Raw genomic sequence first — 13,045 nt, 5'->3', positions numbered from 1 at the left:
GGGCTGAATTGTGTTTTAGCTCATGCAGCATGAACAGAATTGCTAGGTAAGGGCATGGCTACACTTGCAGATGTAGAGCGCTGTGAGTTAAACCAGCCCTCGAAGAGCGCAGTAGGGAAAGTGCTGCAGTGTGTTCACACTGTCAGCTACAAGCGCACTGGCGTAGCCACTTTGTGGCACTTGCAGTGGCATTGCGAGTGGTGCATTATGGGCAGCTATTCCATAGATCACCCTAACTGCGGAGGGGCGATAGATGGGATGCATATTCCAATTCTGGCACCCAGCCCACTTAGCCTCCAAGTACATTAATCAGAAGGGGTATTTCTCTATGGTTCTCCAGGCGCTTGTGGACCGTCATGGGTGTTTCATTGATATTAACGCTGAGAGGAAGCTGCAGTCAGTGCAGTGGTGGGGGCAGAGGAAGGAGGGTTAGAGAGGAGCAGTATTGACCAAAGCAGCAGACAGCAGGAGCAACTCCTAAAGCTGTGGATGGATAGAAGTCCTTGGCAGGAAACCTTCATCCTGATCCTGAAGAGAATATAGCAGATTCCGAGGGTAAAACAGACTGACTTCTCTCAGAGACCAAGCCAGAGTGATTCCTCCAAAGCCATTACACTGGGGCTGGATTGTTGGAAGCACTATAGACTTACCATTCTCAACCCTCCTATGCTTGGACCACAGGGAAGGAATATCCCTGAATGCGTGGGGGTTGTGGCTTTCAGGTAGGCAAATGGGGTCTGGGTTGTGGCCACTCCTGTAGCCAATTGATCATGGTCAGGTTCCCCCACGCTCCTGTGGGAGGAACCACCAAGACACTGTTACAGAGACTAAGAATTTAAACAACTTACTTACCAGCAGGACTATTATTCAAACACATAATAGCAGATGTAATCAGGAAGACAAGTATTAATTATTGTCAGATAATCACCAATGCAAAAACCAGTCTCCATTAAACATGCCAAGTAATTAATTTTTAAAAAATACTAATCAGAGGAGAGGTATTCACTATTAACCTAGTATTCAATAAGTGAAGAGGTTTCACTAACAGATGAAGATTTATGAAAAGGAGAAGTGGGACACAGAATAGATTAAATTTAATGTACAGAGTAGACAGAACATTCTTAACTTTGTACAATATCTCTAGGCCTGAAAACTGGTCAAAGATGTATCATGCATAAATAGTGGTGGGGAAAAGTGTACAGTTTATAAATCTGTAGAAGTTCTGTCTGAGAATGTGGTGAGTAATGAGGATTAGACTGAACAAAGAGAATAGAATATCCAAGGAGTAAATTATGGAATAAGTCAGTCGACATGACAAATTTTCATTGTCAAATTGAAATGGTGATTCCTAAAGTCAAACGTCATAAGTTAAATATTTGACCCAAGTACAGATATGAAGCTAATTTGAGAATGCAAGAGAGGAGCAGTAGCAGTCGAAACCTACTCTGTCCTAGGCCTGGTCTACACTGGGGGGGGGTCGATCTAAGGTACGCAACTTCAGCTACGTGAATAGCATAGCTGAAGTTGAAGTACCTTAGCTTGAATTACATACCCGTCCTCACGGCGCGGGATCGACATCCGCGGCTCCCCCGTCGACTCCGCTACCGCCACTCGCTCCGGTGGAGTTCCGGAGTCGACGGGAGCATGTTCGGGGTTCGATATATCGCGTCTAGAGACGCGATATATCGAACTCCAAGAAATCGATTGCTACCCGCCGATCTGGCGGGTAGTGAAGATGTACCCCTAGAAAGCCTTGGGTGAACCTAAACCAGCCTCTAGAAAATCCATTGCAGGACTTCTAAGATGGCACTCCAGAGCCTAACCTCAAAGTGGTTCATACAATGCTCTCTAAAAGTTCAATCAACACCAATTCACAATCTAGGAATAAGATGTACCTGTGATCTAAACCATTTTAACCCTTTAAAACTACAAACTTGTATGAAACCAAATATAAATAAATAGTCTTAGGGCTGGTCCACACTAGCACTTTAAATCGAATTTAGCAGCGTTAAATCGAATTAAGCGTGCACCCGTCCACACCAGGAAGCCATTTAATTCGACATAGAGGGCTCTTTAGTTCGACTTCGGTACTCCACCTCGACAAGGGGAGTAGCGCTAAATTCGACATGGCTATGTCGAATTAGGCTAGGTGTGGATGCGAATCGATCTTAGTAGCTCCGGGAGCTATCCCAGAGTGCAACACTCTGCTGACGCTCTGGACGCCAGTCCGAGCTTGGATGCTCTGACCAGCCACACAGTCAATGCCCCTGGAAAATTTGAATTCCTTTTCCTGTCTGGACAGTTTGAATCCCATGTCCTGGTTGCTCATCGGGGCGAGCTCAGCAGCACCGGCAACGATGCAGAGTTCTCCACCAGAGGAGTCCAGGCAATCTCACACTACAAAGAGGTCCCCAGCATGGACTGACCGGGAAGTCTCGGATCTGATTGCTGTGTGGGGCGATGAGTCTGTGCTTTCGGAGCTGCGCTCCAGCAAACGGAATGCAAAGACCTTCGAGAAGGTCTCCAAAGCCATGAGAGACAGAGGATACAGCCGGGATACAACGCAGTGCCACGTGAAAGTCAAGGAGCTGAGAGAAGGCTACCAGAAACTCAGAGCGGCAAACGGACGCTCCGGAGCCCAGCCCCAGACATGCCGCTTCTACGAGGCACTGCATGCCATTCTCGGTGGGTCTGCCACCACTGCCCCACCAGTGACCGTGGACTGAGAGGATGGGATACTGTCGACGGACTGTTCCTCGGAGATGTTCGCGTACGGGAAAGTTTAAGAGGACGAGGCAGTCGACAGCGCTTACAACACAGATTTCCCCGACACCCAGGATCTCTTCGTCACCGTCAATGAGATCCCCTACCAACACTCCCCACCCGTTACCACGGACCCTGAATCAGGAGAAGGATCAATCGGTAACTGCTTCAAACATGTTAACATTTATTTTTTAAATAAACTGGGAAAACAACTAGGCGAACACAAGGTCTATGTACAGGTGGATGGAACTGTCATCTTCCTCTGACATCTCCAGGAAGCTCTCCAGGAGGTAATCGCCAAGCCTCTGCATGAGGTTCCTGGGCAGGGCTTGCTTATTGGGTGCCCCGAGGAAGCACACTTTTCCACGCAACGCTCTCAGCTGGAACTTGGGGACCAGCGCCTTCACGAGCATGGCAGCATAGGCCCCAGGGTTGTGTTGGCTTTCCTCCAGCATGCGCGCTCTCTCTCTCCGTGACACTCTCCTCAGTGTGATGTCGCACGCAGACTCCTGCATGTAATTAGAGTAATTTGTGTACCATTAGTAATGGTTGTGCTTAACTGTTCCTTTGCATAACAAGAAGCGTCACTGTACAGCCACGTGTAGGAGGCTGCAGAGTGGGAGAATACAGGGATCTCTAACAGGGAACGGCCGCGAGGGGCTGCAACAGGGGCACCGATTCTGCTTTCATGTTTGCCTGCAGCAGGAGGACAGTGCTGTAGATGCAACTTAAAGCTGCAAAAAAAAATTGGCTTACCATGCCTGGCCGCTCCATGGATTCTTCTTTCCTGCCCCGCTTCTCTGGTCTGCAGTGCAATACCACAGGCAATGAAAGCGAACCCAGAGAAATCGAACTTTCCCCGAGTGAGTGCTCATGAGAGAGGTGCTGTGCTTGCTCTTGTTCACACACACTGAGTAGACTTTGTTTCTTTTTTGACCAAAAATATCTCTCTATGGAATTCACTCACTTTTTCCCGTCACACAGGTGCAACTGTATCCCTACCTGATCCAGGCGCCTTGTCGATGTTCTGCAGCACCGCAGGAAGGAGGACGGAGCTCCCCTTCACTGCATCTGCGACCGCCGCCCCCCGCCACAAAGTCCAATCCCATCATCACCCAAAATGACAAGAGGAAGGGGCACCAGGGGCCGTGAAAAATGTTAATGCACCACAGCAGAGTGCTAAACTTACAAAACGCTCTCAGTACCTTACTTTTGAGAAGTCCTTCCCTTAATGTGCTGTTCATTATAAAAAGTTTTTATTTTTTGGTAATTTCTTTTCCCGTCAGGTTTCTTTGCAGAATACTTTCCGTGAAGGGGGGAGAATGGTTTGGGAATTGCATAGGACTTTCACCGTTAATAGTGGTACAGATATGGGGGCAAGATCAACAGCTGGTCACTCACAGAGTGCAGCCTCTAGTCACCCTGGTCAGTCTGTGGGGTGATTTTCATGTTCTGCTCATAGGCGGAAAGTGCCCTGCGCCAGGTATATTTGCAGGTGGGTCTCTCCACCGGCCATGCCTGGATCGTGCCCTGTCCCATGCGGGTCTCCCCCAGCCCCGTCAATTCCCTGCCTGGAGCAGCTACCAGCCCCCACCTGCCACCCCTCCCCCGGCATGTCGTCTCACACCCCCCCCCCCGCCGCGCCGCGTCCCTGTGTCACAGTAGAGAGGCTACCCGCAGAAATGCTGTCTGCTGCCCCAGGGTCATTGAGCATGCCATCCACAAGTGGCAAGGCAGGTTGCCCTCACCCTGCCCTTCTATCGTAGCCCTGAGCCTCTACAATGCATCAAACCATCAGTCCCCAGCCCGCAACCCCCTACACCTCCTCCCCATTATCACACACCACTCACACCTTCCTATGCCCCCAACCCCCAGCCCAGAGCCTGCACCCAAACTCCGTTGCAAAGCCTGCACCACTCACCCATTCCTGCACACGCACCTGTACCAGTCCTCACCACAGAGACCGCTGTACGAGCAGGAGCCTATCAGTCCTATAGTCTAGAAGCGGTCTCTACATCACTGCACACCCAACCCACCACAGTCACTGTCCCTGTGTCAACCCTTTCACGCGAAGTCAGTAGTCCAGAGAAGGTTGTTGCTGAACAATGCTCTATTAACTTTATTTGTACACGTGTGTTGGAAGGGGGCAAACGGGGTGAACGGGATATGAAACTGTAGAGGAGAGTCAACAGAAACTGGGTAAAGAAACAGGGGCAGGTTCCGCTTCTCTATACACAAAGTTAATAGTCACAGGTTACCCTGCTCGCTGAGGAACCTGGCTTTCAAAGCCTCCCTGATGCACACGGCTTCCCGCTGTGCTCTTCTAATCGCACGGGTGTCTGGCTGAGCGTAATCAGCAGCCAGACGATGTGCCTCAAGCTCCCATCCCGCCATAAACGTCTCCCCCTTGCTCTCACACAGATTGTGGAGCACACAGCAAGCTGCAATGACAATGGGGATATTGTTTTCGCTGAGATCCGAGCGAGTCAGTAAGCTCCTCCATCTCCCCTTGAGACGTCCGAAAGCACACTCCACCACCATTCTGCACTTGCTCAGCCAGTAGTTGAAGAGTTCCTTGTCAGTGTCCAAGGCGCCTGTATAGGGCTTCATGAGCCAGGGCATTAGCGGGTAGGCTGGGTCCCCGAGGATCACTGTAGGCATCTGCACATCCCCAACATTTATTTTGTAGTCTGGGAAGAAACTACCTTCCTGCAGGCGTCTAAACAGACCAGAGTTCTTGAACACACGCGCGTCATGAACCTTGCCCGGCCACCCGACGTTGATGTTGGTAAACCGTCCCCTATGGTCCACGAGTGCTTGCAGCACCATGGAAAAGTAGCCCTTGCGGTTTATATTCTGGCTGGCCTGGTGGGCCGGTCCCAGGATAGGAATGTGAGTCCCATCTATAGCCCCACCGCAGTTTGGGAATCCCATTGCAGCGAAGCCATCTATGACAACCTGGACGTTTCCCAGGGTCACCACCTTCGAGAGCAGGAGATCAACGATTGCGTTGGCTACTTGCATCACAGCAAGCCCCACGGTAGATTTGCCCACACCAAAGTGGTTCGCTACTGAGCGGTAGCTGTCTGGCGTTGCAAGTTTCCAGAGGGCTATGGCCACTCGCTTCTGCACAGTCAGGGCTGCTCACATCCGGGTGTCCTTGCGCGTCAGAGCAGGGGCCAGCAAGTCACACAGTTCAAGGAAAGTGCCCTTACGCATCCTGAAGTTTCGCAGCCACTGTGATTCATCCCAGACCTGCAGCACTATGCGGTCCCACCAGTCCGTGCTTGTTTCCCGGGCCCAGAATCGACATCCCATAGCATGAACATGACCCATTGCCACCATGATCTCCACGGCGCGGCGTACCGTGCTTTCTGAGAGGTCTGTGCCACTCTGAGACTTCATGTCCTCACCACGCTGCTGTTGCCTTCTCGACCGAGTTCTCAACATCTCACTGTGGAAGAGGTGTTCGATAAGGTGCGAGGAGTTGACAATGGCCATAAGTGCAGCGATGATCGCAGCGGGCTCCATGGTCGCAGTGGAGTGCTGTGGCGTCCGTGCTGTCACTTATAACAGGAAAAGTGCGCGAACTGATTTCCCGCCGGCGGGAGTGACGGTTGAATGATGACAGTTACCCAAAACCACCCTCGACACAGTTTCCCCCCCCCAGCATGCATTGGTGGGAAATCCCAGCATTACGATGAGCGGCGGGTAGTGCGGGAACTGTGGGATAGCTTCCCACAGTGCACCGCTTCAAAAGTCGACGCTTCGCCCGTTACTGTGGACTCACGCAGTTGAATTACTGTATTTATTGTGGATACACAACTTCGACTACATTAGGTCGATTCCAGAAATTCGAATTAAGATGAATCGAAATAGTCTTGTAGTGTAGACGTACCCTTAGTGATAATCTCTCTCTTTCCCTGACAAAGAAAAACAATGTAATACAGATGAATAAGCTTACTAAATTTATTTTATAATAATAATTGTGGTATATCAATAGCTTATACCCATTGTGACAAAGTTCCTCCTCTACCTTGGTGGGTCCTGCACTTATTGGCGGATTTGCTCACCTCAGTGATCTTCCCCTCTGGTGGAACCCACAGTCTGGGTCAACTCCTCCTGTGTTTGATCAGGAGTTGGGAAGTTTGGGGGGAACCCGAGCCCACCCTCTACTCCAGGTTCCAGCCCAGGGCCCTGTGGATTGCAGCTGTCTATAGTGCCTCCTGTAACAGCTGCATGACAGCTACAACTCCCTGGGCTACTTCCCCATGGCCTCCCCCAAACACCTTCTTTATCCTCACCACAGGACCTTCCTCCTGGTATCTGATAATGCTTGTGCTCCTCAGTCCTCCAGCAGCACACCCTCTCAGCTCCTTGCACCTCACTGACTAACTGGGAGGCTTTTAACTAGTTCCAGCCAGCCCTTGATTGGCTTCAGGTGTCCCAATCAATGTAGATATCTCCACAGCCTTCTAGAAGGATCTTAATTGGCCCCAGGTGTCTTGATTAACCTGGAGCAATCCATTTGGTTACCATGGTACCATGGATTTGTTTAGCCTGGGGCTAACATACCTATTCCTTACTACTTTACTGTAGCCATCTGGCCTTGCCCCATCACACCATATTTTCACCACCAGTAATTTCAGCCATTGTGAGTTTCATGAAGTCAAGTATTTACAAGTACAAGATCTTCTATACAGAGATTTCTTTAATAACTTTATTCAACTAAAGATTTCATATAGCCTCCAAAACAAAAGTGTTACCAAGCTGGGCAAATATGATAAATGGATCACAAATATTTTTGGCAAGGTCTTCCACAGTTTTATTAAGATCCATTAGAAAATTTGCTTAGAGAAGACAATAGCCTAATGCAGTTTGTCATTCAAGTTTACCATATCTTACAATCGGTTCCTCTTTAACTGCAGAGCCTCCTCTACAATGATGACAAACTTAGCCAGGAATTCTAAATCCCACTCCCTCTTCCCCCAAAATGCATGCATTACCCCTACCCCTTTTATCAGTCTTTTCTCTAATAAAAAATATAATGATCTCGACAAAAATGTCTCCTTCGATTCCTCCTGCCCATCACACCCAAACTAGCTATAGTCTTTGACGACATGGCCAACTCAATGTTATAAGTGAAACGGTAATGAAGACATAACATCTGGTTCATTATCTGGTCTCTTGTAAGTGCATAACAATCCAAACTCTACTCTTATGCAACCTCCTGAACTAATCTTTCTTCTTCTAACATGTGCTAGAATATGCATTAGATAACAATGGTGAGGTACAAAACACCAGGCCTTAGTTTCTAGCTACACTAAGGGTTCTTTACACAATGTGACAGAAAAAAACACATACATAATATAAAACAAACAATTAACCCCCCCTCTAAGTCCCCTTTACACAGTCAGACTGGTGTAAATGGGCCTTGTTGAGAATTCAGGCCCCAATATTAAATCCTCGTAAAGTTATATCTTGGAGGAAAGCTTCTATACCAGAATAAACTTGCTACACACATTCCCCTCACATTTTGTGTAAGATATAAATTCACCAATTTCATGAACAGAAGGACTATTGTTATGTTTATTTGGGTCAGGAAGCAGGAGTAACAAAAAGGATTATTAACTCCAACAATGTTACTTCAAGAATGACTGTATGGCAGCTGTTATTCTGTATTAGTCTATAGTCTTGTTCTGGCAGATTTTTTTTTTAATCAGAAGATTAGGGTTTCTTGCTTTCATTGATAAAAAAAAACAAAAAACCTGTAAGCTACCCTGAAACAATTTTGCACAATTCCTACTCCCCTTAATTTAAAAAAATGTTAATAAAAACCCAAACTCTCACAATGTTAGCTTTTTGGAAACATCAGTTTCTAGATTCCGTCCTTAGATTTGTTGTTAAAAAGTTGTCTAATACATCTTAAGACAGAGGAGTTGTCTAATGAAATTTTGCAGCTCACAGCTATTTTTGTGTAAAAGGAATGCAAGTGCATATTCTCTGAACTGAATTTCTGTCAGGAAGAAAAATTCTGACTAAGATGTCAAAACACTCTGGAAAATAAATTTTAAGAAACAAAAGATAAAGTCTGAAACTCAGCTTCAAAATTACATATCAAATTGCAGAAGAAACTGCCACTGAAAAAACAGAAATCTTACTTATAACTACTATCTTAATGTGTAACATTTAAGAATATTCAAATAACTAAAATATTTGCAACAATAAGATCAACTAAAGAGCAGTATATCAGAATTCAATTATACTAATGTTAAAGGCCAAGATTCTGCAATGGGAATTCACTGGTGATCAATGGTGCTAGTCATATGGCTGTCTCCACCTGCTAGATTGCTTTTAAGAGCCAGCTAACTACTTTTTAAATTATTCCCTAATATTGGAGCAGATCCTCAGCTGATGTAAATGCATGACTCCTTTGAAGTCAAACACATCTATGCTGAATTACACAAGATGACAAGCTGGCCTATTTCATTTTCCATCTACCATTTTCTGTAGTAGGAACCACAGGTAACTTATGAGGTTGCACATGAGGTTGCACAAAGTCGGGCCGCCGCTTGTTCAGGGAAAGCCCCTGGCAGGCCAGGCCGGTTTGTTTACCTGCCGTGTCCGCAAGTTCGGCTGATTGCGGCTCCCACTGGCCATGGTTCACTGCTCCAGGCCCATGGGGGCTGCAGGAAGCATGGGAGCCACAACTAGCCGAACCTGCAGATGCGGCAGGTAAACAAACCAGCCCAGACCGCCAGGAGCTTTCCCTGAACAAGCGATGGACTGGCTTTGAGAAGCACTGGTCTACAAGACAATTATGCAATTGAGATTTAGTCCACAGTATGAGCTTTTTAAAGAACTCCTGTATTATCAAATTTAATGGAGATACTCCCGTAAAATAGCATGTTGTAGGCCACAGGCTGTGTTCTGGGGCCAGAAACTTCAATATCCAGTTCCTATGCTTCAGCTTGATGCTTTTGTACATTCAGAGAGTAGTAGACAAAAAATTGTCAAGGCATCTAACACCAAGAACAGAGCTGCTGTCTCATTTTTTTCATGATATCACTTATTCTGAAATAGGTTACAACCTCAAATACATAAGCAATCTCTGGTACCTTAACTTCCCTTCATCTAGGTCTTCCAGTTTATTAATATGAGTAGCCTGTGGTCAGCTGAGCTTGAAAATACCAACACCCTGAAAAATATGTTTAGAGACTCATGGATCCCCACCTGTTCAAACATTCCCTCTCCAAGATGGGCATACTGAGTGATGGAGACTGAAAGCTATTTGTAATAAAGTATTGTGCATAAAGCCAGCTGGAAAACAAAAATTCCGTTTAATGAAAAAAAATATGAGGTTTGGAATTTTTTTGTTTTGCATCAGAGATGTGGCAACTTGCTTCTGCTGAGTTGGTTGTGCACCAGACCCAAGTCCTTAAGGGGCCTAAGTGCTTCTGTACAGTACTTAGCAGAGTCAGGCCTTGACCTAGATTGGGCCCTTATGTGCTACCCTAACTCAAATAAATAAATAACTACTGTACTCATACAGATGTAGTGGAGATAAATCATCATAAAGTACTTTGGGAACCTCAAACAGAAGGTGCACTCAAAGTGCAAAAAGTTATTTACCTGAACTCATGCTTTCCATGACAGTGACCTATACACAGTACCATTATATACTTATACACCCTTCCTGTCATGGTTCTCTAACACTTTCTGAGTTACAACCATTCTGAGCCCTCTGAATTTTGAACACTTTCTTTCTGTTTTCCATTTGCCCCTCTGTGATCAAAACTACAACTTCTCCACTGGGAAACGACAAACATCATTCAACATATTTTACCCACTACATTCAGGATTGCCATCACTCTGAGAGCTATGCATAGGGCTTGATTCATTGCACTAATCAGCTACCCACAACGGACAAAATTAAGCCCAATTAACAGATCGTTTTGCTCCTGAATTCTTGTTCCCATGTTGATATAACCTTTGGGTATTTTGATGAAAGTGCTAAATGTCTCACATTCTTTGTGTTAACCAGTCTATTTCCCATTGTACTGCAGTATAAGGTAATTCATATTCCCAGCAGACATCATTTAAGGCATTGTGTTTTTTAAGATTTTATATCTTTCCTAAATGTTTTATGCATGTAGTATTCATGAAAAACGTTGGCCTGACAGCCTTCCTGGATGAGATCCTCTTTATTTGCAAAACAATTGTGGCAGTACAATTTTACCTCCATCCCATCAATGTACTGTACGTCAGCTCACTTTCGGAAATGTCCTCTGTAAGTTAAGTTTGAGAAGCTAATTTCCTCTCCATGCCCCATTCAGTTGGTTCTACTGAGATGGCCAACAACTGGCCTTGTTCAGCATCAGTTGTAATGGTGGATAATTTTGATGTGAACATCTATCTGCATAGTCTTTGACTGAGACTACTATACTCATTTCACCTATATCAGGTGGTAACAAAAATAGCAAGAAAAACTATTCTAATACCATTCAGTGATTACCAACCTGAGCTGTATTTTAAAGGTTTACTCAGAAGGTAGAGTCAATGGGGAAGATTTCTAAAGGCACAAATGGTAGTTAGGTGCCGAACTGTCATTATAAATCTGTTCCCCTTATAAAAATTAGCTCCATATCTGTATAGTTTTAGTTTATTGGTATGGAGGCTAAGTCATTCTCCACAAACTGTGGGCTAAAACAGGGTGAAATTGTTCAGACTATTTTTGTGTGTGCGCACCAAAAAACACAGATTGAGATCAACTGAAACATTTTGCGAATTCATATCAATTTCAGGTAATTGTTCTGGCTGAACCAAAAAAAATGAAAAAAAAAATCAGAAGTGTCCCATTGTCACTATAAAAACATTTGGATTTTTTGGACTAGATTCATAAGGGGATTTAAGTACTACTCACAAGAAGGTGGTGGAACCCACTTATAACCTTTGCTCAGAGGTGCAAAAGCCAGGTTTGGATCCCCACTCTGGAGTAGGGACTTGAAACTAAAACTCCCTCATCCCACGTGAGCATCCTAACCACCAGGTGATAGAATATTCTAGGGTAGGTACCTCACAATCTCTCCTGATAAAGCTGTTCCACTTTGTATAAATAATTAGCCATTGGACCGGGGACTAGAACCTGGTTCTCTCACCTCCCAGACCAGGGATGCAAGGGTTGAGCAGGACTATCCCAGTAGTTGTTGCTCCTGGAAGACAGGATCTACTATGGCAGTGGGTACAGGCACTGGAAATAGGAAGGCTGTCTCTCCTATACTTTCAGTGTGCCTCCCTGATGAGGCAAGGGTCCTGTAGGAAAATAGCATGTGATCATGTAATTAAAGACTGTATTATAATTCATATGTTTAAGTGGGCCACACTTACGTTGCACAGGCACCCTTAATTCAGACATTTGTTGTATATGACTCAATGCTGAGTCCTTGACATTCTTTTTTAAAATGTCATCAATAATTCATAGCAGAGCGTTCTCTAATGTAGCTGCAGTCCTTCTAGCAGAAACCCTTCTCTGACTCCTCAAACATCTCTCTGGGCCCTGCTTACCTCCTTAGGTTGAGAAGCTTAAAATGTCTTATTCTCCACTCTCCTACACTGTGTGTAGACATTTACACAGGCAAAGGGTCAGTAAAAATGGGATTAAAATACTGCCAAATCAGCATAGAGTGAAGGCAGAAAGGAGTTAAAATTTTTTTAAAGGGGGCTTAGAAAGAGCGTGCTCACTGTTGGGACACCAGGTTCAATTGCTTTATACGCACTTTGCACAGGTGTATGACTACACAAGATGCAAGGGAATGCAGAATCAGACCCTAAGTTTCCCTACTACAGATCTTCTATCAAGAGCAATTGAACCTGGTGTCCCAACAGTGAGCACGCTCTTTCTAAGCCCCCTTTAAAAAAATATTAACTCCTTTCTGCCTTCACTCTATGCTAATGTTTCTGGGCTTGATAAATCCTTGACTAATGTTGAAAATACCAGCAATTAGCCTCTGTGCATTTTTTCTTTTAATCCTTTGCTGATGCTTTTTATTTACTTATACCTCTCTGTAAATGTGTGGGTCCGGGGCTCAACCCTCCGAGGGGAGGAGGGGAGCCACACCGGCCTGTTGATCTCACGTGGGCTCTGCCCTGTCCCTTTAAGGCTGAGCAACACTCCCAACAGATAGCTAAGGGCTCAGGCCTTCTGCTGCAAGGCTGAGGAAAAATATAAACAGTTCAGGAATACCCAGGCCCTTTGGTGCAGGGGCTGGGCAACAACACAACC

This window comes from Mauremys mutica, chromosome 1, assembly GCF_020497125.1.
Source record: "Mauremys mutica isolate MM-2020 ecotype Southern chromosome 1, ASM2049712v1, whole genome shotgun sequence".
In the NCBI taxonomy this organism is placed as follows: domain Eukaryota; kingdom Metazoa; phylum Chordata; order Testudines; family Geoemydidae; genus Mauremys; species Mauremys mutica.
The sequence above is the reverse complement of the archived record's forward strand: the minus strand, read 5'-3'. Positions refer to the sequence as shown.